This window comes from Lepidochelys kempii, chromosome 2 (assembly GCF_965140265.1).
Source record: "Lepidochelys kempii isolate rLepKem1 chromosome 2, rLepKem1.hap2, whole genome shotgun sequence".
NCBI classification, from domain to species: Eukaryota; Metazoa; Chordata; order Testudines; family Cheloniidae; genus Lepidochelys; species Lepidochelys kempii.
The window spans coordinates 109,898,682-109,923,834 of NC_133257.1; the positions used below are offsets into that span (position 1 = coordinate 109,898,682).

Here is a 25,153-nt window from a genome sequence, read left to right on the forward strand (position 1 = left end):
GTATAGTGATCTCACGGTGTATTTGAATGTGCAGATACTTATATATTGAGGAAACAAACTCAGCAAAGCAGGAACAGGTGTTCAGAAATTTTAATTTAGAATGTAATTGTGTTTGCAATGCCTTTGGACTGACCCCACATTCCTTAATTAGTGGAAATTTCCACTTTGGGGTGAAATATTCAAAAGCACTCAGGTCTGGTTAATTCTGTTCCCATTGACATTGATGAGAGTTTTACCTCAGATGAACTGAAGTATTGCTAGAGTAAGGACTGCCGGAGCAGGTCCTTTATGCATTGAGATCATGTACGGTATTATTTTTAATGAGTGTTTTAATGTCTGCTGACACTGATGCCCACTCTGTTCCCTCTGAACTGAATCCAGTTATCTGAGAGAGAAGTAGAGAGGGAATACTGAACACTGAATTTTCTTTGTGGATCAGCACAAAATTATTTGGCACAGGCAACTCTGCAAATATTTGTGAAACAGTGGGTAAATTTGCCATGTATGATGGCCCTCAAGCTTGTACTTCCCCCTCTGTGGTGTGGAGGCTCATAAATCCAGTGCTGGTGCTCAGTAATGCTGTAATAGGAAACATATTGATAAAGGCTGCATCCAATGTCACTGGTAATTTTTTTCTTCTATGACCTATTCAGCTTTGTTTAGCTTGATGTTTCCCTTCATTTGCAAAAAGCAGCTTATTTTTAAACTAGGTTCCTAGCCCTACAGGTTTTCCTCACCATAGCAAAGTGCACTGCCCAGTCAGACTTAGGCAAGCATGGAGCCTGCAAGCACAAGTTGTCCCATTCCTCAGGGGTTCCTCAAGGAGAAGAGGGAGTACAGTGGATGCCATTTTCACAATCTTGTGAAAGGTAAGGTAGCCTCTGTTTTGATTTGTGCAGGGGAGTCCCTTTGAATACAGGCCAGCTCCACGTCGGAGACAACTCCACATTGTAGATGGATGCCACAAGAACAGGTGAACAAAGTATGACTGTGAGGCTGCAATAATAGCTTTAGGTTTCATTATGCTACCGGCTCAGGAGGTATTTGTGTATCTGAGCTGGATCGTATCTAGACATTATGTAGTTTTAGACATATTTAAGTAAATATTTATCCCCCACATTCCATTTCCCCCGACCCCCAAAGAACATAAAAGGGGGGAAGTTAAAGCTCTAAGGACAATTGAGGCCTCACTCCACAGGCTTGCTCTTCTAGGCACTCTGTGTTTGGGACTCCCACTGAAATCAATGGCAGTTCCCTACATGGACACTCACAGGAAGAAGCCACGAGAACTCATGTTATGGGTATTGTATGAGGTGCTCTATTGAACTGGGAGTCATGTTTAAAATGATAGCTCTTTCTGTTTCTTTATGAAGTGACTCACTTCTTCCCATAGGACTATTTTGAATGTATTAGGATCATAATAAGGAGAAATTACTTCTCCCAACAGGAGGAAAAACACTGATAAACTGCTCTTTCAGTTTTCTAATACTTGTGAGGCACTTAGGCCAGATCCTTAAAGGTATTTAGGCTCCAAACTTCTATAAAATCATGCAGAGTTGACAGGGTCTTGTTTTTTAACATCCTACCAATAGTAAACTGCATGGAACAAAATGAGCCTAATTCTTCTCTCACACTGGCTTGACATGGGTATAATTCTATTTACTTTAATGGAGTAACTCCTCATTTACAACAGTTTCAGGCATTTTCTACATGGGAAAAAATTTTCACTATAATCCAAGTTGTGAATGAAAATCGCTAGAGTTACACTGGTATAACCACCCCCCCCCCCCCGCCCACACACACACTCCCTCCCTCCCAGCCCCTGCAATGTGGGCACTCTAATTCTGATAAAAAAGTGCTTTATTTTTTTATTTAGCTTATGTCATTTGGGAGGGCTTAAGGGGGTTAAGCTGTACCAAAAAAGCCACTTTTACACTGGAATAAGAGTGTCCAGACAGTGGGGGAGGGGGTTATACAGTTTCCTATGTAGGCAAACCCTAAGTGAGAGAAGAATCACACTAATGTGTCTAGTTCAGAAGAGATAAAGGGCTGCACCAACTCAGCCAGATTTTGAAACTTTTGTTTCAAGGTATCTAGATACTCCAAACCTAATGCTTAGACTTCTAAGGCAAGCCATCCCCAACCAAAGCACTCACCTTCATCTTGAGGGTTACCTGACAGGTCATGTTACTGCACCTACTCCTGGTAGGTTATTTTGGTACATGTAGGTATTTCAGTCCTGACCTGTGTCTATGCTCAATCCATTTCCTCAAAAATATTCAGTGTCTATTTACCAAAAGAGTGGCAAGCCATGCTACACTATTTCCTTAATTATAGTCCTTCTAAATATTTAACTAGCTATAGTGCTCCCTGGAGGTGGATTTTTGCAGTGGATTCTACAGTGAAGGGTTTGCTATAAAGATTATACACACAGTAAGAAGGCAGAATGCCTTCATTTTTTTTTTTTATAATACGGAGCCTTATAATGAGAAGTTAGAGTGCAGCACCCTTATTTTTGAGGTAGCCATGTACTGAGAAACCCTTGTACTGAGAAAAGGAGAACACTATATTTTTATATTGGTAAACATACAGTTTTCCTGTCTGTTCAGTGTCAAAAACCTGATCCACATTAAGAATCAAATGTATTGTTCATTTAGTATTTATGTGCTTAATCTCGGTATCCTTAAACTCTGAATGGAATTAGAAGACTATACCAATACTGAGCATTCAGATCTGTAGTCTGTTTTCCCGATAGGAGTTACATGATGCTGTGACATACGGAATGTTTTTAAACCAGCAGGAAATCTGTGCATTTCAAGCCCACCCTCCCTTCAGCTCATTCAGATGTATGTTTCTGATGTAAAATGAGTTATTGTATGTAAGCAACTGTAGATAAGCCTAAAGGATATCATGCAATTTTCTCCACTGCTTTCACATACACAAATATGTCCTAATACTGCAGCATTTTCAAACAAACCCATCATGCAGATGCTTTAAAAAGTTATACTATAAAAACTGATTTAATTCTTTTGTAGCAAACCAAATGCATATTTAATTTTCTATGCTTTTAATAGCCAAGAATCCAAGAATTCTCTTTGCTTCAGGTGGCTCTGTGTACCACATGGTTACACATTTCAGTTAAAATCATGTATAAATGTTTTCTAGTTATTTAACCTTTCCCTTTTCTTTCCTCTCTCTCTTGTTTGACAAGCACTATATACAGAATCATTTAGCCTTTTCAGTCTCTCACTATAAGGAAAAGTAGGTTAAAAAAGAAAGAGTAAGAGAGCTATCTTCCAACATACCTTGCAAGGAGAGTACTGTTCACTCCCAGCTGTTTGACTTTTCAATACCTTCACTCACACTTCAGTGCTCCCAAGATTCATAATGTCACAATCACTGTGGACTTACAATTTGAAGCAGAAACAGATTTCTCTCTCACCCTTCCTCTCTTTCTCTGTGCAGCTGACAGCGTTACACTTTGTTAGGACTGTAACAGGACTTGTCTCCCAGCCCTTTCACCACTCTGATGAATAATCTCCTCCCTGCGATTAAGAGCATGTTACCATTATATCTTAAAAAGCACGTCAGACCTTGTATGCAGTAGCTGTGGGAAAGCTGCATTTATTTAAACAGGAAGCTTGAGCACAGCACTTCCTACTTCCCATCTGAGTCTCAGTTGAACTGCAGGTGATTGCTTTAAACCATCAAATTCCAACCAGTACATATCCCAATCTTCTTATTTTGACATCTCTGCTATTTGTAATTATAATTCCCATCTGAGTCCTGACAAGGTAAAAGTAAGAGAGATATAATGGTGTATGTGACACTTATACATAGCCCTCCAGTTGTCACTTAACCAGCTCTAGGACAGTGGATTGTATAGCAGCTGACCTGTTGGCACGTTGCCTGAAATGTTACTGCTTTCTGCTCATCCCCTCACATGAATGAAATGTTTTGAATATGAAGTGATTTCCCCATGAGGAAAAATATCTGAAATTACAAATATAAATTGCAGGTGCAACTTCAAATCTGAATCTTATTGTGCTGTTGATTTTATTCAGCTTGCGTCATTAGGACAACTAAGGGTATGACAGTGCTGCAGAAAAGAAGGCTGCAAAACTAGATTCTGACTCCTTAATCTGAGGTTTTATGCAACAGAGGTGATGAATTCAGAGGATCCATTCTCCTTGCACAAGTGCTCTGTTCATCTAGTGAACCAGCAGTGGTACATACTGTACCATATAGAATCATAGGACTGGAGGGGACCTCGAGAGGTCATCTAGTCCAGTCCCCTGCACTCATGGCAGGACTAAGTATTATCTAGACCAGGGGTAGGCAAACTTTTTGGCCCGAGGGCCACATCAGGGTTGTGCAACAGTATGGAGGGCCGGGTAGGGAAGGCTGTGCCTCCCCAAACAGCCTGGCCCCTGCCCCCTATCCGCCTCCTCCCACTTCCCGCCTCCTGACTGCCCCCCTCAGAACCCCTGACCCATCCAACCCCCCCTGCTCCTTGTCCCCTGACTGCCCTCTCCCAGGATCCCACCCCCTATCCAACCCCCCCCACTCCCTGTCCCCTGACTGCCCTGCCCCCATCACACCTCCGCCCCCTGACAGGCCCCCCAGGACTCCACCCCCTATCCAACCCCCCCGTTCCCTGTCCCACCCAACCCCCCGGGACCCCACCCCCTCTCCAACCCACCCCATTCCCTATCTCCTGACTGCCCCCCCTGAACCTCCGCCCTATCCAACCGCCCCGTCCCCTGACTGCCCCCTGGGGCCGACTGCCCCTTATCCAACCCCTCTTCCCCCACCCCCTTACCCTACTCTTACCCTTACCCTGATTCTCAGAGCGGCAGGACACACTTATTTGAAAGCCTGGGAGGTGGGCGGGCACAAGCCGCGCGGCGGCATTACTACAGGGGAGGGGGATACAGTGGGGGAGGGGCTGGCGGTGAGCCTCCCCGGCCGGGAGCTATGGAGCTGGACAGGACCATCCTGCGGGCCGTAGTTTGCCCACCCCTGATCTAGACCATCCCTGACAGGTGTTTGTGACATAGAGCCAGTTAGTACTCTTCTCTGCCTGCTGAAGGAAAAGTGCCAGACCACAGATGACATCTGGTATGGCATTTCTATATGTCTTAATGGGTGTGAAAAAAAAAATTGAGAAAGAAAAGCTAGGGACATTAATCAAAGTTAATCTGCAATCTTCTCTTTATGATGAAATGTGTTGTACATCATGTAATTCAGGATGGCAATATGCCTTCATACTTATTTGGGAGGACTGTGGAATGTATGCTCATTCTCCTTTTGTGTATCTCTCTCATTGCTGGGCTTTTCAGAGTTGATTTTCAGAGTTATACTTCATCCTATGAATTTTTATAAAAATTTATAAAGATTAACTTTCAAATTTTAAAAGCTAATACAGTTGTGGGTTTCTGTACATTTATAAATGTATACCTATGCATACAAAAAAAATCATGTTAAAATTACATTATTAAGGTTGCAAAGACAGTCAGAGGCTTAGGGACACCCAGAGCATGGGGTTGCATCCCTGACCATTGATGGACAGATGAATAGCCATTGATGAATCCACCCTCCATGAACATGTCTAAATCTTTTTTGAACCCAGATATAATTTTGGCCTTCACAACATCCCTGGCAATGAATTCCACAAATTGCCTGTGTGTTGAGTTAAGTACTTCTTTTTGCCTATTAATTTCACTGGGTGACCCCTGGTTCTTGTGTTATGTGAAGGTGTAAATAAGACTTCTTTATTCACTTCCTCCACTCCATTCATGAGTTTATAGACCTCTGTCATATCCCTTTTAGTTTTCGCTGAAAAGTCCCACTCTTTTTAATCTTGCCTCATATAGAAGCTTTTCCTTAATCATTTTTGATGCCCCTCTCTGTATCTTTTCCAGTTCTAATATATCTTTTTTGAGATGGGGCAACCAGAACAGCACGCAGTATTCAAGCTGTAGGCATACCATGGATTTATATAGTGTAATTATGATATTACTGTCTTGTTATCTATCCCTTTGCTAATGGTTTCCAGCATTCTGTTAGCTTTTTTGATTGCCACTGCACATAGAGTGGATGTTTTCAGAGAATTATCCCACCGGGACTTCAAGATCTCTTTCTTGAATAGTAACAGCTAATTTAGACCCCATTATTTTGTATGCATAGGTCGGATTGTTTTCCAATGTGTATTACTTTGCATTTATCAACATTGAATTTCATCTGCCATTTTGTTGCCCAGTCACCCGATTTTGTGAAGTCCCTTTGTAACTCTTCACAGTCTGCTTTAGACTTAACTACCTTGAGTAATTATTTATTGTCTGGAAACTTTGCCACCTTCCTGTTTACCTATTTTTCCAGATCATTTATGAATATGTTGCAAATCACTAATCCCAGTACCACTATTTACCTTTCTCCATTCTAAAAACTGACCATTTATTCCTTCCCTTTGTTTCCTGTCTTTTAACCAGTTACTGAACCAGGAGAGGACTTTCCCTCTTCTCCCACGATTGCTTACTTGCCTAGGAGCCTTTGGTGAGGGATCACGTAAAAAGCTTTCTGAAAGTCCAAGTACACTACATCTACGGAATCACCCTTGTTCAGCTGTTTGTTGACACCCCCCCTCAGAAAACTCTAATACATAGGTGAGGCATGATTTACTTTTACAAAAGCCATGTTGACTATTCCCCAACAAATCATGTTCACCTATGTGTCTGATAATTCTGTTCTTTACTATAGTGTCAACCAATTTTCCTGGTACTGAAGTTAGGCTTACTGGCCTGTAATTGCCAGGATCACCTCTGCAGCCTTTTTAAAATCTGGTGTCACATTAGCTATCCTCCAGTCATCTGGTACAGAAGCTGATTTAAGTGATAGGTTACATTCCATAGTTAGTAGTTCTGCGATTTCATATTTGAGTTCCTTCAGAACTCTCGTGGAATACCATCTGGTCCTGATGACTTATTATTATTTAATTTATCAATTTGTTCCAAAATCTCCTCTATTGATAACTGAATCTGGGACAGGTTGTCACCTAAAAAGAATGGACTGGGTGTGGGAACCTCCCTCACATTCTTTGTAGTGAAGACCAATGCAAAGAATTCATTTAGCTTCCCCACAATGGCCTTGTGTTCCTTGAGTGCTCCGTTAGCACCCTGATAGTCCATTGGCCCCATTGATTATTTGGCAGTTTCCTGATTCTGATATACTTTAAAAAAATTGCTGTTAGTTTTTGAGTCTTTTGCTAGTTGCTCTTCAAATTCTCTTTTGACCTGACTATTTATACTTTTACACTTGACTTGCCAGAGTTTATGCTCCTTTCTATCCGGTTCTCCACCTTTTTCTTTCTGAGCCCCCTCACCTCCAGCATGCTATAAAACCTCCATGGCCCACCTGTGTCACAACTGATTTTCTGCATATAAAAGTCAGGGCTGGCATTAGGGGGTAGCAAACAGGGCAATTGCCTGGGGCCCCATGCGACAGGGGCCCCCACGAAGCTAAGTTGCTCAGGATTTGGCTTCAACCCCAGGTGGCGGGGCTCAGGGCCCTGGGCTTCAGCCCCATACGGTGGGGCTTCGGCTTTCTGCCCTGGGCCCCAGCAAGTCTGACGCTGGCCCTGCTTGATGGACCCCCTGAAACCTGCTCACAGCCCCCCCAGGGGGCCCCAGACCTCTGGTTGAGAACCACTGGACTAGACTATTATGTGCCACAGGCAGAGCACAGAAGGAACCAAGGTTCACCAGGGCTCAAGGCCCCTGAAATGGCAGAGAAATGATTAGGTGAGATATACCCAGACAATGCTGGCAACTGGCACGCACACACACACACACACTGCAGAGAAAAAATACCAAGGTCACTGCCAATCTGACCTGGGGAAAAATTCCTCCCTGACCCCCTTATTAAGTTGTTTAGCCCCACAACTCCTATTTGGAGGCTGTTCCAGAATCTCACCACTCTGATGACAAGAAACCTAACTTCCAATCCTTCTTCAAGTGACATTCTCACCTCCTGTCCTCTCAGCTTCGCTCCCTATCCCCACCCATTATCACCTGATCTTGTTTACCCTCCCTGTGCCTCATAGTCACCTGGCCCTCACAGTGTTCCTGCCTGTCTCTTGACAGCACAGCCCGTGGCCATCTTCACAGAGTGCAGCCTGACCGCCATTTGCATAGGAAACAAAGCAAGATGGCATCCACCTTTACTAGGGCAGACTACCTGCCACCTGTAAAGTCTATAGGGAAATAGTGGTCATCTTCACTATGGGCATTCTGTGGCTTAAATCCCATTGAAAATCATGGGTGATGGGCATACCACCCCATATTTCAAGTAGCTAAAGTGGTATGCAATTGGTCACCGCCAATGCCTGTGGAGCCATCCCCACTGCTGGTCCCAGCACCTCACCTTCCAAGTCTGTGCCATGCTCAGCTCCCACCTTTCAGTCCAGCCCACCCAGGTCCAATGTTAGTCCCCACCCTGAGCTCTCCTGCCAGGCACTGAGCGTGCCCAGAAGAAGCTAAACCCACCAAGGTGCTTGAGCCCTGGAGGTTAGATTAATCTGCAAGGTTAGACTAATCTCTTGTGGACCTGGACCATGGCTCCACCCCCCACTCCACCCGTGCTCTGCCCCAAGGCCCTGCCTCACGCTCAGCCTCTTTCCCCTGAGGCCCCGCCCACCACTTGCATGGTGGGGGAGGGTGGAGAAGAGCGAGCTGAGATGAGGGGGTGGGGAGGAGCGAGTGGTGGGCAAGGCCTCGGGGCAGGGAAGAGCCGAGCAGGGGTGGGGCCTTGGAGAGGAGCACAGGCAGGGCCTCAGGGGGAAGAAGCCAAGCGAGGGTGAGGCTTCGGGGTGGAGCCCAGGTGCAGCAGTGGGGCTGGGCCATGGTCCAGATGCCAGGGCCCCTTCTGCATGTGGGCCCGGCCCCACAGCGCCATTGGTGCCATTTTAAACCTGGTACGAGCACCCACAAGCCACAGTATTGCTGACAGTTTCATCCAGAAGGCTACAGTCAGACATAATGTCTTTAAACTGGGACGTTAATGAAGTCAGCTTGTAGGTGAGTACAATGATTTTAATATACTGTAATTCATAATGTAATTATGTAGTTCATTACTATTTTAATAATGATTAAATTGTTAAGATACCAAGAATAGACACATATTAAAAAACTAGAATATGAAAGAAGTATATAAATATGCTGAAAATAACCTCCCCCAAAAACTGGCAGAGCTCCTTCCCCCCCAAACACACACACCTCTTCAAAAACACCCACCAGCAAAAACGAAAGTCAGCACCTGTGCCTCCCTAGGTTTGCCCCTCTCAATGGTACACATTGTGCATAATATGCATATGTCTGTGGGCACCACTGAATGCAGAAAGTGTTCTACTTAACCAGGAGAGGACGTTTTGTGGGTTAAAGCAGGACAGTCCCACGAAACCCAGGACTGTTGGGAGGTATGGCTGGGTGGCCATTTTGAAAAAGGCAAAACTTTACAAGTGTGTTCCTAATTATCCCTAGATCACAAGACATTACACACACACACAACTCAGTTGGCAACTCTGTCAGGCCCCGTCATCACGTGTATATATATATAACATATACAAAAGCCCCCATAGCCTGATAACTGTATGTATCTGTGTGTCCGGTTGACAGAAGAGGTAAGTCTGTTACAGCCCTAGCTTAGGAGCCTTAGCTCAAGTGTAACAGCTCGTGCTTTCAGATTTGGGGGTTGTTGGTTCAATCTGTGGTGTATGTCAGCTAAAACTGTGGCCATCAGGCTATTGTATAAGAAGAATAGAAAAGGATAAGATTAAATAAAGAGCAAAATGAGACAATATGATTACATTTTTCCAGGAAAAAAGCATAAAAGACAGCTAACACGCATAAATACTTTCCTAATATTACATTTTGCATAGCTACATAGAAAGGGAGGTGGTCCACATGAATGTGAGAGAAAAGGTGTCCATGAGATGATTTCACATACAGCATCTTAGACAGTATATTTGCTCAGGCACAGAATTTTTGAGATGTCATGGTGACTCTTTCAAATGCCACCAGTGAAAGTCCAAATTTATCCCACTGTACCATCCTTCTCAAATACTTGTGGTCTATTTTATAGAATTACAGTCCCTACCAGCTATTCCTCAAGTCTGCTAGTACAGCGCATAAGAGCTGTAAAGAAACCCATCTTCTAGGTCAAGCTAATTTTGTGAACTGTAATAAGTCATGCTAAAATTGCTACCCAGCTGGATTCCCCTGTCTCCCACAGCAACCCACATAGATTCAGTATTTTTTTTTTTTGTTCATTGAAAAAGAAAAAAATCACAAAGGCATGTCATGTCATATGTCAGCTCTCACAAACTAAACGCTTCCTAAATTAGATTTCTTTTAAAATTATGATGATGGAGTCACACAAGCATGGAGTGTCACACTAACCTTTTAAATTTGAAAAGAAAAAAGGCTCTTAACTGAGATGTTATATGCCAAGATAAGTCTCCAAGTGAATTTTTAGATGAGTTTGAAACTTCTAGAAGAGTAAATGTTAACACAGTTGAACTATAAACAGCTACCAGGTCTCTCTTTCCATCTACTGTAAGTATTTCTAACATGTCCATCACTGAACTATCAGTGCACAAACATGTCACTTCAATTACTAATTATTCATTTATAAGGTAGCCTAGCCACAAAGCACCACTGACCATTTTTCAAGTACCATAACCACAATCCCATTAAGAGCAAATGAATATGCCAAGTTAGTGTGATACTAAAAGCCTTATTATAACTCTGCATAAAGAGCCAGGATCAGACTGCAAAAATAAATGTTGCTTCCAGTTCAGACTGACTGAGAATTGTACAACCAATAAATTAAGAACGGCAAAAAAAATGACAGGTTTCAGAGTAACAGCCGTGTTAGTCTGTATTCGCAAAAAGAAAAGGAGTACTTGTGGCACCTTAGAGACTAACCAATTTATTTGAGCATGAGCTTTCGTGAGCTACAGCTCACTTCATCGGATGCATACCGTGGAAACTGCAGCAGACTTTATATACACACAGAGAATATGAAACAATACCTCCTCCCACCCCACTGTCCTGCTGGTAATAGCTTATCTAAAGTGATCATCAAGTTGGGCCATTTCCAGCACAAATCCAGGTTTTGAGTTTGAGTTTGTTTGTGTGGTTTTTGGGAGGGGGGTGAGGGGGTGAGAGAACCTGGATTTGTGCAGGAAATGGCCCAACTTGATTATCATGCACATTGTGTAGAGAGTTGTCACTTTGGATGGGCTATCACCAGCAGGAGAGTGAATTTGTGTGGGGGAGTGGAGGGTGAGAAAACCTGGATTTGTGCTGGAAATGGCCCAACTTGATGATCACTTTAGATAAGCTATTACCAGCAGGACAGTGGGGTGGGAGGAGGTATTGTTTCATATTCTCTGTGTGTATATAAAGTCTGCTGCAGTTTCCATGGTATGCATCCGATGAAGTGAGCTGTAGCTCACGAAAGCTCATGCTCAAATAAATTGGTTAGTCTCTAAGGTGCCACAAGTACTCCTTTTCTTTTTGCAAAAAAAATGAATGGCTTACCACTCATTATAAAAAACAATGTCATGTTATGGTACAAGTTTTTAATGCCAGAACCTAACTCTCACTTACACACACACACACACACACACATAAAAGAAAAAGTGTCTTCATGTATTTCACCCACTGAATATGTAAATCTCATATTTGCATGCACAAAAAGTATTTATATATGCAAAAGGGGCAATTTCACAAGGAAATGTGGTGCTTATATGTGAAATTACTATCAATTTTTAAGAAAACAAATGCCTTTTGTGTGCAAAATAGGTAGAAGTGTATTTTATGTAGTTGCAAGAGCGGTGCTCATAGTGTCATTGGATGATAATGGTCCTTTGCAAAACAGCAACAGAAAAAGTTTTCAGAAGAGAGATTTCATCCTAATAGTTATTGTGCAAAAGCAGTGGCTTTATTCACCTTATCATGAGGTTCTATGCTATATATATATCATGCAGGTGGTGCTAGAAATCAGATGACTGCACAAAAAAATGCAAAGCTTCATGGTATATTTTGTAAGCATTTTTTGCATACCAAGGCTTATTTTGATTTGTTACAAGAAAATCGAGATCCTGTCTTTTCCTGTTAGATTGTTCTGCAACTCTGAGTTGGTATGCAGGTCCCTCACTGATATACTAGGCTTGAAATCTTAATTCTCTTTGGCTAAAACATAATCAGACTTTATAATAAAAATGTTTGGTGGTGAAGTATAATACAATCAAGTAGACTTTTTTTAAATACTGGTAAAAAAACAAACAGGGAAAGAAACATACCTACAGTGAAAAATGTGAGTGAAAGGGCTTGGCATTCTGCCATTGACAGCATGGTTATTCCTCATCTGATTAAAAAGTGACTGCAGTTTCCTTCTGAACCTTTATGATCCATAGGACCTCAAAATATGTGGATGTGCCTCACATGGACACAATGAAGAATAGGAAGAAGTGATTGTAAATCACCCAGCTCCATAAATAAACCCAAATGCATTACTTGTTATGAGATGTTGGTCTGTGGGGCCCCATGCAAACATAACACAGTTGTGTAACTCCCACAAGAACCAGTATTTCTCCTAAGGATGTGACAAATACCACTTTGAGAACTTTCTCACACAGAAGATATTAATTATTGGTATCTGTCAAATAGAGAAAAGATGAAGCCAGTGAGAGGTCTTGCTAGAAAGTGGTCAGAGTTAGCATTTGTAAAGGGTAAAACCTCCATCAGCAACTAGGGACACCTGTATGTGGAATGCTTGCTCCAGAGACAGATTCACAGAAATCTTGGCATCCAGTGTAGAGACTGAAACCACAATACTGGGATTCCATTCAAATTTTGGGGCTGGATCCTGCAGGGACTTACATGTGTACTTATTTCCATTAGAAGTCCCCTTGGGAATACTTATGGTAGTAGGTATTTGCAGGTTCGGGCAACTTTGTCCTCAGCAACTCAACAGCTCTGTAAGATCCCTCTGTGATTTTTAACCTAGCTCCTCTTAATGACTGTTCAGCAGTATGAAGAGTTAGCAAGAGGGGAAAACAAACCAAGCTAGGATGGAACTGCCATAAATAAAATGCTAATGAGTTTTCAGTTAATGACTAAACATTATTTCCTGAAAATCACGTGTTTTTCATGAACAGTTTGTCAACAGAAAAATGGGCTAGAATCATCACATTGTTTGTTCAGCTCTAACACAAACATGTAATACACACTGTTATGGAGTTGCTGGGTTCTTCTGTGGACTCACACTAAGAGCAGGTGTTGAAACCCTGAAGGGAGTTGCTGACTGAGCCCTGTTGACTCACTTTGGCTTGTCAATATGTAATTCTATAATAGTTCTGAAGAGAAGGGATTTGTCCCCTAGGCAGTGGTGCTGATATGTCACAAGACAGCAACCCTACAGACAACCAAGCCTGGCACAAAGGCTTGTGCTGGAGTTTAAGTTGTTAGTTTTGTGTTGCCACATTAATAAAGCCAAATACACGGAAAGGGTTGACTCTGTACAGTGTGTATAGTTTGTTCTGGAGTGGAAATGTGACCTGTTTATAGACATGTATTCATCCATATTGGATCACAGACCTGTAACTGTCCAATAAACATAAATGAAATCTACTATAAGAACATGTATCTACAAGCTTAAGGCAGATGGAAAGAACAATTTGTAATCTCTAGCATTCAGGGTATCACACGTATTCTTGCAATAAGGACTCACTAAAGTTTTTCTAACTTTTAAAAATAGAAACCTAAGGGCAGCAAGTGTGCACTGGTAACAGACCAACACAGTGAAGATTCCAGGTTGAGTAATAGGAATTCTTATTCCTTATTAACTATGTTCACAGCTAAATTCAGAGCTTGGGCCTTAATTTATGTAGTTTTTGTCTTCTCGTTTTGATTATGCTCCCAAAGTGATACAAGCTGTTGACTGGTTTCAGAGTAGCAGCCATGTTAGTCTGTATCCGCAAAAAGAAAAGGAGGACTTGTGGCATCTTAGAGACTAACAAATTTATTTGAGCGTAAGCTTTTGTGAGCTACAGCTCACTTCATCGGATGCATTCAGTGGAAAATACAGTGGGGAGATTTATATACACAGAGAACATGAAACAATGGGTGTTACCATACACACTGTAACGAGAGTGATCAGGTATGGTGAGCTATTACCAGCAGGAGAGCCGGGGGGGGGGGGGGGGGAACCTTTTGTAGTGATAATCAAGGTGGGCCATTTCCAGCAGTTGACAGGAACAGCAGGGGAGGGGGTGAATAAACATGGGGAAACTACAGTGCTAATAAGCGATGGTCACATAAACACCACCCTATACCGGAAACCTACTGACCGCTATGCCTACCTACATGCCTCCAGCTTTCATCCAGACCACACCACACGATCCATTGTCTACAGCCAAGCTCTGCGATACAACCGCATTTGCTCCAACCCCTCAGACAGAGACAAACACCTACAAGATCTCTATCAAGCGTTCTTACAATTACAATACCCACCTGCTGAAGTGAAGAAACAGACTGACAGAGCCAGAAGAGTACCCAGAAGTTACCTACTACAGAACAGGCCCAACAAAGAAAATAACAGAACACCACTAGCTATCACCTTCAGCCCCCAACTAAAACCTCTCCAATGCATCATCAAGGATCTACAACCTATCCTGAAGGATGACCCATCACTCTCACAGATCTTGGGAGACAGGACAGTCCTTGCTTACAGAGAGCCCCCCCAACCTGAAGCAAATACTCACCGGCAACCACACACCAAAACCACTAATCCAGGAACTTATCCTTGCAACAAAGCCCGTTGCCAACTGTGTCCACATAACTATTCAGGGAACACCATCATAGGGCCTAATCACATCAGCCACACTATCAGAGGCTTGTTCACCTGCACATCTACCAATGTGATATATGCCATCATCTGCCAGCAATGCCCCTCTGCCATGTACATTGGCCAAACTGGATAGTCTCTACATAAAAGAATAAATGGACACAAATTAGACATCAAGAATTATAACGTTCAAAAACCAGTTGGAGAACACTTCAATCTCTTTGGTCACTCGATTACAGACCTCAAAGTGGCAATTCTTCAACAAAAAAACTTCAAAAACAGACTCCAACGAGCGACTGCTGAATTAGAATTAATTTGCAAACTGGATACAATTAACTTAGGCTTGAATAAAGACTGGGAGTGGATGGGTCATTACACAAAGTAAAACTATTTTCCCGTGTTTCTTCCCCTCCTCCCCCTGCTGTTCCTGTCAACTGCTGGAAATCGCCCACCTTGATTATCACCACAGAAGTTTCCCCTCCTTCCCCCGCCCCGCTCTCCTGCTCTCCTGTTGACTGTTAATTAAGTGATTTCGCAACCTACCTAGAGTTGTAGTGATTCCAAACAGTGAAGTTAAATTGCATTTAAAAACTGGAAGAGCAAAATATATAGGTAGCATATGGAGACAGGTAGCTTCATCCGTATAATGCTCAGGATGGTATTTTTTCTCCCATGGGCCAATTGGCAGAAGACCAGGGAGGGGTTGTTGTTTTTTGCCTTCTTTGTAGCACCTTCAAGCCACAGTAGGAACAAATTTAGAACTTAACTAAGGTACTGGGGTGGTGGTGTTTATTCATCACAACTTGTGGACGGTTTCCAGTGCAGTTAAGAGAATACAATGAATGGTTCCCAGAGGTGATGGGCTTTGGGCTCATGTGATAGTGTGAGACCTTGTGGCCTTTGCAGGCTGAGGGACCTTGTGTCCCTCATAGGCCAAAGTCCCCACTCTCCTGTACCCTCTGTCCCCATTACTGGGGAAAGGGTGCTAGAACTCAGAAAGAGCTGAGTCCTTTGGGGCAGGGTATGCTGAGGAGAGCCTGGGTTATATGGTACAGAGCCCTGTAACCCTGGCACCAGTTAACGGATCATATGGTAAGGAGCCCAGTAAACCCCGCACTGGAATCTATTAAATGCCTAGTATAATAGGAGAGTATGGGTGATGGGCTGGTAGCGCCCTTCCCCTGTGTTAAAGTTTAATAAAAGTTGAAGCCTGCCACTTAATTCCATGTATGTGTCTTCCTTCATTTTGCCACTTTGTCCATATCAATACCTCCAGGGGGCAGAAATTAGAGACCTGATTCTGTGTTCATTAAAACCAGTTGCAGATTCCCCACGAACTTCATTGGGGCAGGACCAGGACATAACAAATCTTTAAGTCACCTATGAGTGATGCTGTTTCTCTGGTATCCAGTTCTGAACAGGGACCAAATCTGTAATTCATTATTATTGGACTTAGCTGCCAAGTTTTGAGGAGCTCCTTGAATGTCGTTTGTCACAGAAGTGAGTTTGGCTTGAAGAGCTGGGGCTGAGGATGCACCCCAACCAGAAAACTGAGGATTTTCTCCATCTCACCCAAGCTTCCTCTTCTCATTTGATTCCCATTTTGTCTCTCCCACACTTGCCCTCTCCCTTATTGCACTCCCTCAGTCCTCCTTCCCCCACCCCCTAATTTCCCTCAACTCAGTTATACTGAAAGCAGATGTGACAAGATTAACCCAGCTACTCTTCACTTCCCTCTGGGACTAACTGTCGCTGAACAGGATCCAGGGATTTATCATTACTCCGTCCTCTGCTGGGTGATGGTAACTTCTCTTCCCTGCCCCTGCTCAGAGGAGGGGGAAATTATGCTAAATCTCCTTGAAATGAGACACTTAACACCCACTACCTGGCAGGTGGCTGGTAAATGCTGCATTTCTAAAATTACCACAGTGGAAGCTCACAATCAAGCAGATGGAAGCTTCGCTGTAAATTGAGTGAGGACCCTTTCAATTGCACTGAAGCAATATGGGAGTTTCACTTCACACTAAGCCCTGGTCTACACTAGGACTTCAGGTCGAATTTAGCAGCGTTAAATAGATGTAAACCTGCACCCGTCCACACAATGAAGCCCTTTATTTTGACTTAAAGGGCTCTTAAAATCGATTTCCTTACTCCACCCCTGACAAGTGGATTAGCGCTTAAATCGGCCTTGCCGGATCGAATTTGGGGTACTGTGGACACAATACGACGGTATTGGCCTCTGGGAGCTATCCCAGAGTGCTCCATTGTGACCACTCTGGACAGCACTCTCAACTCAGATGCACTGGCCAGGTAGACAGGAAAAGAACCGCGAACTTTTGAATCTCATTTCCTGTTTGGCCAGCGTGGCAAGCTGCAGGTGACCATGCAGAGCTCATCAGCAGAGGTGACCATGATGGAGTCCCAGAATCGCAAAAGAGCTCCAGCATGGACTGAACGGGAGGTACGGGATCTGATCGCTGTATGGGGAGAGGAATCCGTGCTATCAGAACTCCGTTCCATTTTTCGAAATGCCAAAACATTTGTCAAAATCTCCCAGGGCTTGAAGGACAGAGGCCATAACAGGGACCCGAAGCAGTGCTGCGTGAAACTTAAGGAGCTGAGGCAAGCCTACCAGAAAACCAGAGAAGCGAACGGCCGCTCCAGGTCAGAGCCCCAAACATGCCGCTTCTATGATGAGCTGCATGCCACTTTAAGGGGTTCAGCCACCACTACTCCAGCCGTGTCGTTTGACTCCTTCAATGGAGATGGAGGCTACACGGAAGCAGATTTTGGGGACGAAGAAGAAGATGAGGAGGAGGAGGAGGTTGTAGATAGCTCACAGCAAGCAAGTGGAGAAACAGGTTTTCCCGACAGCCAGGAACTGTTTCTCACCCTGGACCTCGAGCCAGTACCCCCACAAACCTACCCAAAGCTGCCTCTTGGACCCGCCAGGTGGAGAAGGGACCTCTGGTGAGCGTACCTCTTAAAATAGTATACATGGTTTAAAAGCAAGCATGTTTAATGATTAATTTGCCCTGGAATTCGCGGCTCTCCTGGATGTACTCCCAAAGCCTTTGCAAAAGGTTTCTGGGGAGGGCAGCCTTATTGCGTCCTCCGTGGTAGGACACTTTACCACTCCAGGCCAGTAACACATACTTGGGAATCATTGTACAACAAAGTATTGCAGTGTATGTTTGCTGGCATTCAAACAACATCCGTTCTTTATCTCTCTGTGTTATCCTCAGGAGAGTGAGATATCATTCATGGTCACCTGGTTGAAATAGGGTGCTTTTCTTCAAGGGATACTCAGAGGTGCCCGTTCCTGCTGGGCTGTTTGCCTGTGGCTGAACAGAAATGTTCCCTGCTGTTAGCCCCGGGGAGGAGGGAAGGTTGAGGGGGTAGGGTAGCCACGCACTGGAGGGAGGCAAAATGCGACCTTGTAATGAAAGCACATGTGCTATGTATGTAATGTTAACAGCAAGGTTTACCCTGAAAGAGTGTAGCCACTGTTTTATAAAATGTGTCTTTTTAAATACTGCTGTCCCTTTTTTTTTCCTCCACCAGCTGCATGTGTTTCAATGATCACAGGATCCTCTCCTTCCCAGAGGCTAGTGAAGATTAGAAAGAAAAAAAAACGCACTCGTGATGAAATGTTCTCTGAGCTCATGCTGTCCTCCCACACTGACAGAGCACAGACGAATGCGTGGAGGCAGACAATGTCAGAGTGCAGGAAAGCACAAAATAACCGGGAGGAGAGGTGGCAGGCTGAAGAGAGTTAGTGACGGGCTGAAGACAGGGCTGAAGCTCAAATGTGGCGGCAGCATGATGAGAGGAGGCAGGATTCAATGCTGAGGCTGCTGGAGGACCAAACCAGTATGCTCCAGTGTATGGTTGAGCTGCAGCAAAGGCAGCTGGAGCACAGACTGCCACTACAGCCCCTGTGTAACCAACCGCCCTCCTCCACAAGTTCCATAGCCTCCACACCCAGATGCCCAAGAACGCAGTGGGGGGGCCTCCTGCCAACCAGCCACTCCACCACAGAGGATTGCCCAAAAAACAGAAGGCTGGCATTCAATAAATTTTAAAGTTGTAAACTTTTAAAGTTCTGTGTGGCATTTTCCTTCTCTCCTCCACTACCTCTCCTGGGCTGTCCAGGCTGCCTGTGTACGGCTTCATGAGCCAGGGCATTAAGGGGTAGGCTGGGTCCCCAAGGATAACTATAGGCATTTCAACATCCCGAACGGTTATTATTTGGTCTGGGAATAAAGTCCCTTCCTGCAGCTTTTGAAACAGACCAGAGTTCCTGAAGATGCGAGCGTCATGTACCTTTCCCAGCCATCCCTCGTTGATGTTGGTGAAACGTCCCTTGTGATCCACCAGAGCTTGCAGCACTATTGAAAAGTACCCCTTGCGGTTTATGTACTCGCCGGCTTGGTGCTCAGGTGCCAAGATAGGGATATGGGTTCTATCTATGGCCCCACCACAGTTAGGGAATCCCATTGCAGAAAAGCCATCCACTATGACCTGTACGTTTCCAGGGTCACTACTCTTGATATCAGCAGATCTTTGATTGCGTGGGCTACTTGCATCACAGCAGCCTCCACAGTAGATTTGCCCACTCCAAATTGATTCCCAACTGACCGGTAGCTGTCTGGCATTGCAAGCTTCCACAGGGCTATCGCCACTCGCTTCTCAACTGTGAGGGCTGCTCTCATCTTGGTATTCATGTGCTTCAGGGCAGGGGAAAGCAAGTCACAAAGTTCCATGAAAGTGCCCTTACGCATGCGAAAGTTTCGCAGCCACTGGGAATCGTCCCAGACCTGCAACACTATGCGGTCCCACCAGTCTGTGCTTGTTTCCCGAGCCCAGAATCGGTGTTCCACAGCATGAACCTGCCCCATTAGCACCATGATGCATGCATTGGCAGGGCCCATGCTTTCAGAGAAATCTGTGTCCATGTCCTGATCACTCACGTGACCACGCTGACATCGCCTCCTCGCCCGGTATCGCTCTGCCAGGTTCTGGTGCTGCATATACTGCTGGATAATGCGTGTAGTGTTTAATGTGCTCCTAATTGCCAAAGTGAGCTGAGCGGCCTCCATGCTCGCCTTGGTATGATGTCCGCACAGAAAAAAGGCGCAGAACGATTGTCTGTCGTTGCTCTGACGGAGGGAGGGGCGACTGACGACATGGCTTACAGGGTTGGCTTACAGGGAATTAAAATCAACAAAGGGGGTGGCTTTACAGCAATGAGTATTTCAGGCAGGACTTCACGGAGGGTTCCAATAAGAAATGGTGCACCTAAGTAATTGTTCTTATTGGAACAAGCAGGTTGATCTGGCCTCTGATTGATACATGGCTAGATTTACCTTGCTGCACCTTCTCTGTGAGTGACTGCAATGTGACCTAGAGGAATGAGTCCCCTAGACGGGGGGGGGAAGGGGGGAAGCAAATGAGTACAAAACAAATCTGGTCTATTTCTTGTTTTGATCCGCTCCATCTATATTTTACATCTTTGGCTGGCAGCAGATGGTGCAGAAGGACTGCAAGCCATCCACATCTCATGGCTGCTCGGCAGAAGATGGTGCAGTAGGACTGCTAGCCATCCTCATCTCTTGCCTGCGTGGCAGAAGATGGTACAGTAGGACTGCTAGCAATCTGTATCGCCTGCCTACTCACCATAAGACGGTTCAATAGGACTGACTGCAGGACTAAAGAGAATGACCTGGTCAAGTCATTCCAAATTTAGTCCCTGCGCCCATGTCTGCCCAGGTGCTCCTGGCCGACGTGGCTAGGAGCACCTCGGACATGACGATGACGGCTGCCAGTCCTACTGTACTGTCTGCTGCCACAAGGCAATGGGTTGATGCTGCTGTGTAGCAATGCAGTACCACGTCTGCCAGTACCCAGGAGACATACAGTGACAGTTACCTGAGCGGGCTCCATACTTGCCGTGGGATGGCGTCTGCACAGGTAACTCAAGAAAAAAGGCGTGAAACAATTGTTTGCTGCTGCTTTCACGGAGGGAGGGAGGGAGGGAACGGGGGCCTGACGATATGTACCCAGAACCACCCGCGACAATGTTTTAGCCCCATCAGGCATTGGGATCGCAACCCAGAATTCCAATGAGCAGCGGAGACTGCAGGAATTGTGGAATAGCTACCCACAGTGCAACACTCCGGAAGTCGATGCTTGCCTCGGTACTGTGGAAGCACTCCACCAAGTTAATGCACTTAATGCACTTAGAGCATTTTCTGTGGGGACACACACACTCGAATATATAAAACCGATTTCTAAAAAAATGACTTCTATAAATTCGACCTAATTTTGTAGTGTAGACATACCCTAAGTACAGTCTAGCTACCATTGAGTTCAATCTACTGGATTTCATGAAGAATGCCAGTCTTTACATGGTATGTTTAAAAAATTTCTTCTTTTAAGTCAGTGGCTGTCCTAGTGGGTAAAGAGAGGTTCTTGAAGCTGAGCGAAGGTGACATGAGCGGGGCTGGAGCTGTATGAGGCCCAGTGGAACAAAAGCGCAGGAGGCATAATATTTACTTTTCCTGTTCAAGCACCGCTTAAGTCCAAGCAAAGAATGTTTCTGCATCACGACTGACGGCTGTCATTGAGGAAGTGACTTGGGAATTAATCTGTTGGTGAAGCATGACTTCACTTTTGAAAATCCATGCTAGCTATGTCTAACTCTTCTGTACTTTTCTACAGGAGATATGGCTCAACAGAAGATTTTACAGTAGAACCCCCCTGAAATATGCAATTATCTGTCCAGCACTCAAGGCACTGTTTCCTGATACAAATAACTAGAGCTGGTTGAAATTTTTCTTTTAAATTTTTTGATGAAAAATGGCCTTTTTTAAGCAAAATTTTCACTATTTACTGTTTCTCATCAGAACCCCAAATTAAAACATTTCAAATTTTGACATTTTAAAAATTTTGAATATTCAAGGTCTTTTTGCTTCTTTCCCCTCATTTTTCCTTTATTCCCTTCTACCTCGTAATGCAATAAAATGAATGATGTAATTCCCCCACACACATACACTCTGGAAAAGATACAAAACGGCAAAAGGAAAAATTAAACTCTGATATTCATCAAAGGTGGGGGAAGAAGAGAGGAAGACAAGGGAGGAAAATGATACATTCAAATTTTCAAAAAAATCTGAATTAATATTTTGTGAAAAATTACCCAAAATGAAAAGTTGTTCTATTTCAACTCCTGTAAAATGGAAACAACTTTGACAGTTCAATTATTTTGCTAAGTGTTTTTTCCATTTTTTGACCGTTCTACAGATAACATTGCAAACTACTGTCTATTATTTGTTCAATGGTGTTCTCTAGCAACAGCTAGCCTCTACAAATAGCCTAGACCCTTTCCAATCATGCTTTAGATCAGAACGTGCCATAGAAATGGTATTAACTGCAGTACTGAATTATTTTCTTCAGGCTAAAAGAACAATGCGGTATGATTAGTTATTTAGTGTCTGAATACTGTGCAATTACATTAAAAACAGGTTTTTAAAAAAAATTGAACCAATTCATTTGTGCTTTTCTTGATCATATCCTCTAACAGTTTTGGTGGCTGAGAGGCATAGAACAGCTTTTGAAACTCCTCAATTCATTCTTTTCTCTTTTAGGAGAAAACATACATTTCTCTCCTTTGAAGCAAAATGACAAGAAGGGTGGAACAAAACCACTTGAATATTGACATAACTTCCTTTGTGCTTACTGTCATACATGCTTCTTTTTATAACCTGGGTGGATATTTTTGTATGTTTATTGTGGAAATCCCATTAATTGCTAGGGACTCACCATTTTGATGTAATGTGGTATATAACATACATAAAACAGTCAATTCTTTGTGTCAGTCAAGTTGATATGAATGAGACTGGTAAAGAGGAAGGGAATTGAAGAATATAGTATGGAAAACAAATAAAATGTCCGTTTTAAAGGACAGCAATCAATTTCCACTGAACACAGCAGAACAGGGGTGACTGGAGGAAACTACCTACAGCTCTTTGATTCTCTGTCCCATCCCCAGCCCTAGTGCAGGTTAGAACAGCCTTGGGACTATTCTAACTTGTTTCAACTGGCAACAGTCCCTAAAGAACCATCTGCCAGCTGGTGATACCAGACTCCACTCCAGCCACTAGTCTTCCTGTCCCAGACCATGCCACCTGGCACCTGCAGTGGCTCTAAACTTGCTGAGAATTTCCCCATGTGAGTTATCCCCAGCTAGAGAACTATAGAGAGTTTCTGCTTCCTTTGCACCATCTTCAGAGAGGGTGGCTCAGCATTTTTATCTTTCAGATTTGAAGTTCCCAGGGGAAAAAATGGTACAAAATGCTAACAAAATTAAATCAAACCCTTTAATATTTTTGCATCCAAGCGTTTTTGGAAATGTGGCAGTAAAAGAAATGAACGAGAGTTTCCTCATTCAGAAGGTATTTCCCTCAGGCTTGAAGATTTATTGATGATGTAGTTACTTTTCTATAAAACTAAATATCAACAACAATAGTTTCACAATTTTTAAGGGCTTGATCCCAAGGTTGATTTAAGCAAATGATTTGGCATTGCTAATAAAGATGAAAAAGCTAAGTGATTTTGTAATGTAGTAATCTTTACTGAAGGGAGTGCTGACTAGACTTGTAGCTATTTATGCCCATAGCTATTATGTTGGGTATTTGTACTTGGGTTTTGCACATATAGTCGCCGTATAATAAGCAAAGAAGCAGAGCTTGCGTTTCCCTGATGATCTGGTTTTCTTATCTATAAATGGTTATAATAATACTCACCTGCCGCACAAGGGCATTGTGAAGCTCATTTAACTAATGATTGTAAATTACTCTGAAATTCTTGGCTGGAAGTGTCAGGGGGTCAGTGGGGGTCCGAGACGCTGAGTGGCTTTGGGACATCAGCACCCCAGCAGCGGGAATCTAAGAGGGCACCTTTTCTGGCAGGGTAAGTAGCGAAGGTCTCTAGAGCCGCATTCTCTCTGGCGGCGGCCATGCCTAGTGGCAAGAGTCCAAGGAGCCGCTTTCTCTCTGGCAGCAGCAGTGCCTACTTGCAAAAGTCCAAAAATTCGCCCTCCCTAACAGCAGTAGTGCCTGATGGCAATAGTCCAAGAAGCCACGCTCTCTAGTGGCAGTCATGCCTGATGGCAATAGCGGGGAAGGTAGGGGAACCCTGGCACAAACTACTCCACCGGGTTCTAACCCAGGGCCCTTCAAAACCAGTTACCACGTTGCAGGGCTCCATATCCCCAAACGTGTCTTTTGGGTCGCTTCCTACCCTTAGTCTTTGCTCTGGAATCTCCTCTGCAGGTAGCAGCTGGTTATTTCCTTCAGTCCCCGCGGTTGACTGGGCTCCTGCAGCATAGTCAAGGTGCTCACCCTGCGTGGTTTGGAGTTCCATCAGCTTCTCATCAGGAGCCTGCAGCACATGTCTGCTCTCCTCCTCAGTCAGCCCAGACTTCCTTTTATATGCTCTCTCCACTGGGAGCATGCCCAGCAAGGGCAAGGGGGTGTGACCTCTTGAGCCCAAAGCAGTTTGCCAACCCCTGCATCACCAGTGCGGGGTTGATACACCCCACCACAGGAAGACAATGCAACAAACAAATGCAAAGCAATACTATATTTGTTATTTAAAACAAGGTGTTTTTTTTTAAAAAAAGAGTGTTCCATATCTGAACTATTCAGTGATTTGACTTTGTTTCTATAGGTCTGTGGATTGGTGGAAAGGAGTGAGGGTTTTAGGAAGGGTAAGTCTCAGTGACACAGGATGGGAAAGCAGGAAGTATGGCTCTTTGGATGAAGCAGACAGTGGGATCTCTAGTTAGGTGGGAAGAAGTATCCCACATTGGGGCTTGTGGGAGAGTCCAAGAGCCTGAAAGCACCAAGAGACCCATAGAAAGATACTTGAGATGCCTTAAAAGGGGCCTGGATTTTCACAAAGTGCTCAGCACTCACCCTCTGAAAATTAGACATTTTTAAATGTATTTCAAGCTGGGAATACACAAAAAAATGGAGGCCTCCAAAATCATTAATCACTTTTGAAAATATTGCTTATGTGTACAGAAATGTACATTAAACTCTAAAACTTTCCAGGTTTTTGGGGGGCAAGTTCAGGTGTACGAAGCACTGAAGGGTCTGTTCCTAGGAGGTTCCAGGTAGTTTTTGAAGCAAGGTGGTACGGGAGGAAATCTTCATTTTCAGGTGTTCCAGGTGAGGCT

At 44.0% G+C, this 25,153-nt stretch overlaps 1 protein-coding gene across 4 annotated transcripts in view; it reads right to left on the reverse strand.

Moving 5' to 3' along the window:
* Positions 1–25,153, reverse strand: part of RNF144B (ring finger protein 144B) — a 104,554-nt gene that overhangs the window by 71,904 nt on the left and 7,497 nt on the right. For 2 of the 4 annotated variants that reach the window (XM_073331903.1, XM_073331900.1), the window contains exon 1: positions 3,306–3,711. The exons of 1 other annotated variant lie outside the window; for it this stretch is intronic. The gene's annotated coding sequence lies outside the window, so the exon portion shown is untranslated. Of the gene's footprint in view, positions 1–2,156; positions 2,220–3,305; positions 3,712–25,153 lie in introns of those variants that run through there. One more of the 4 variants, XM_073331901.1, reaches the window with a different exon arrangement.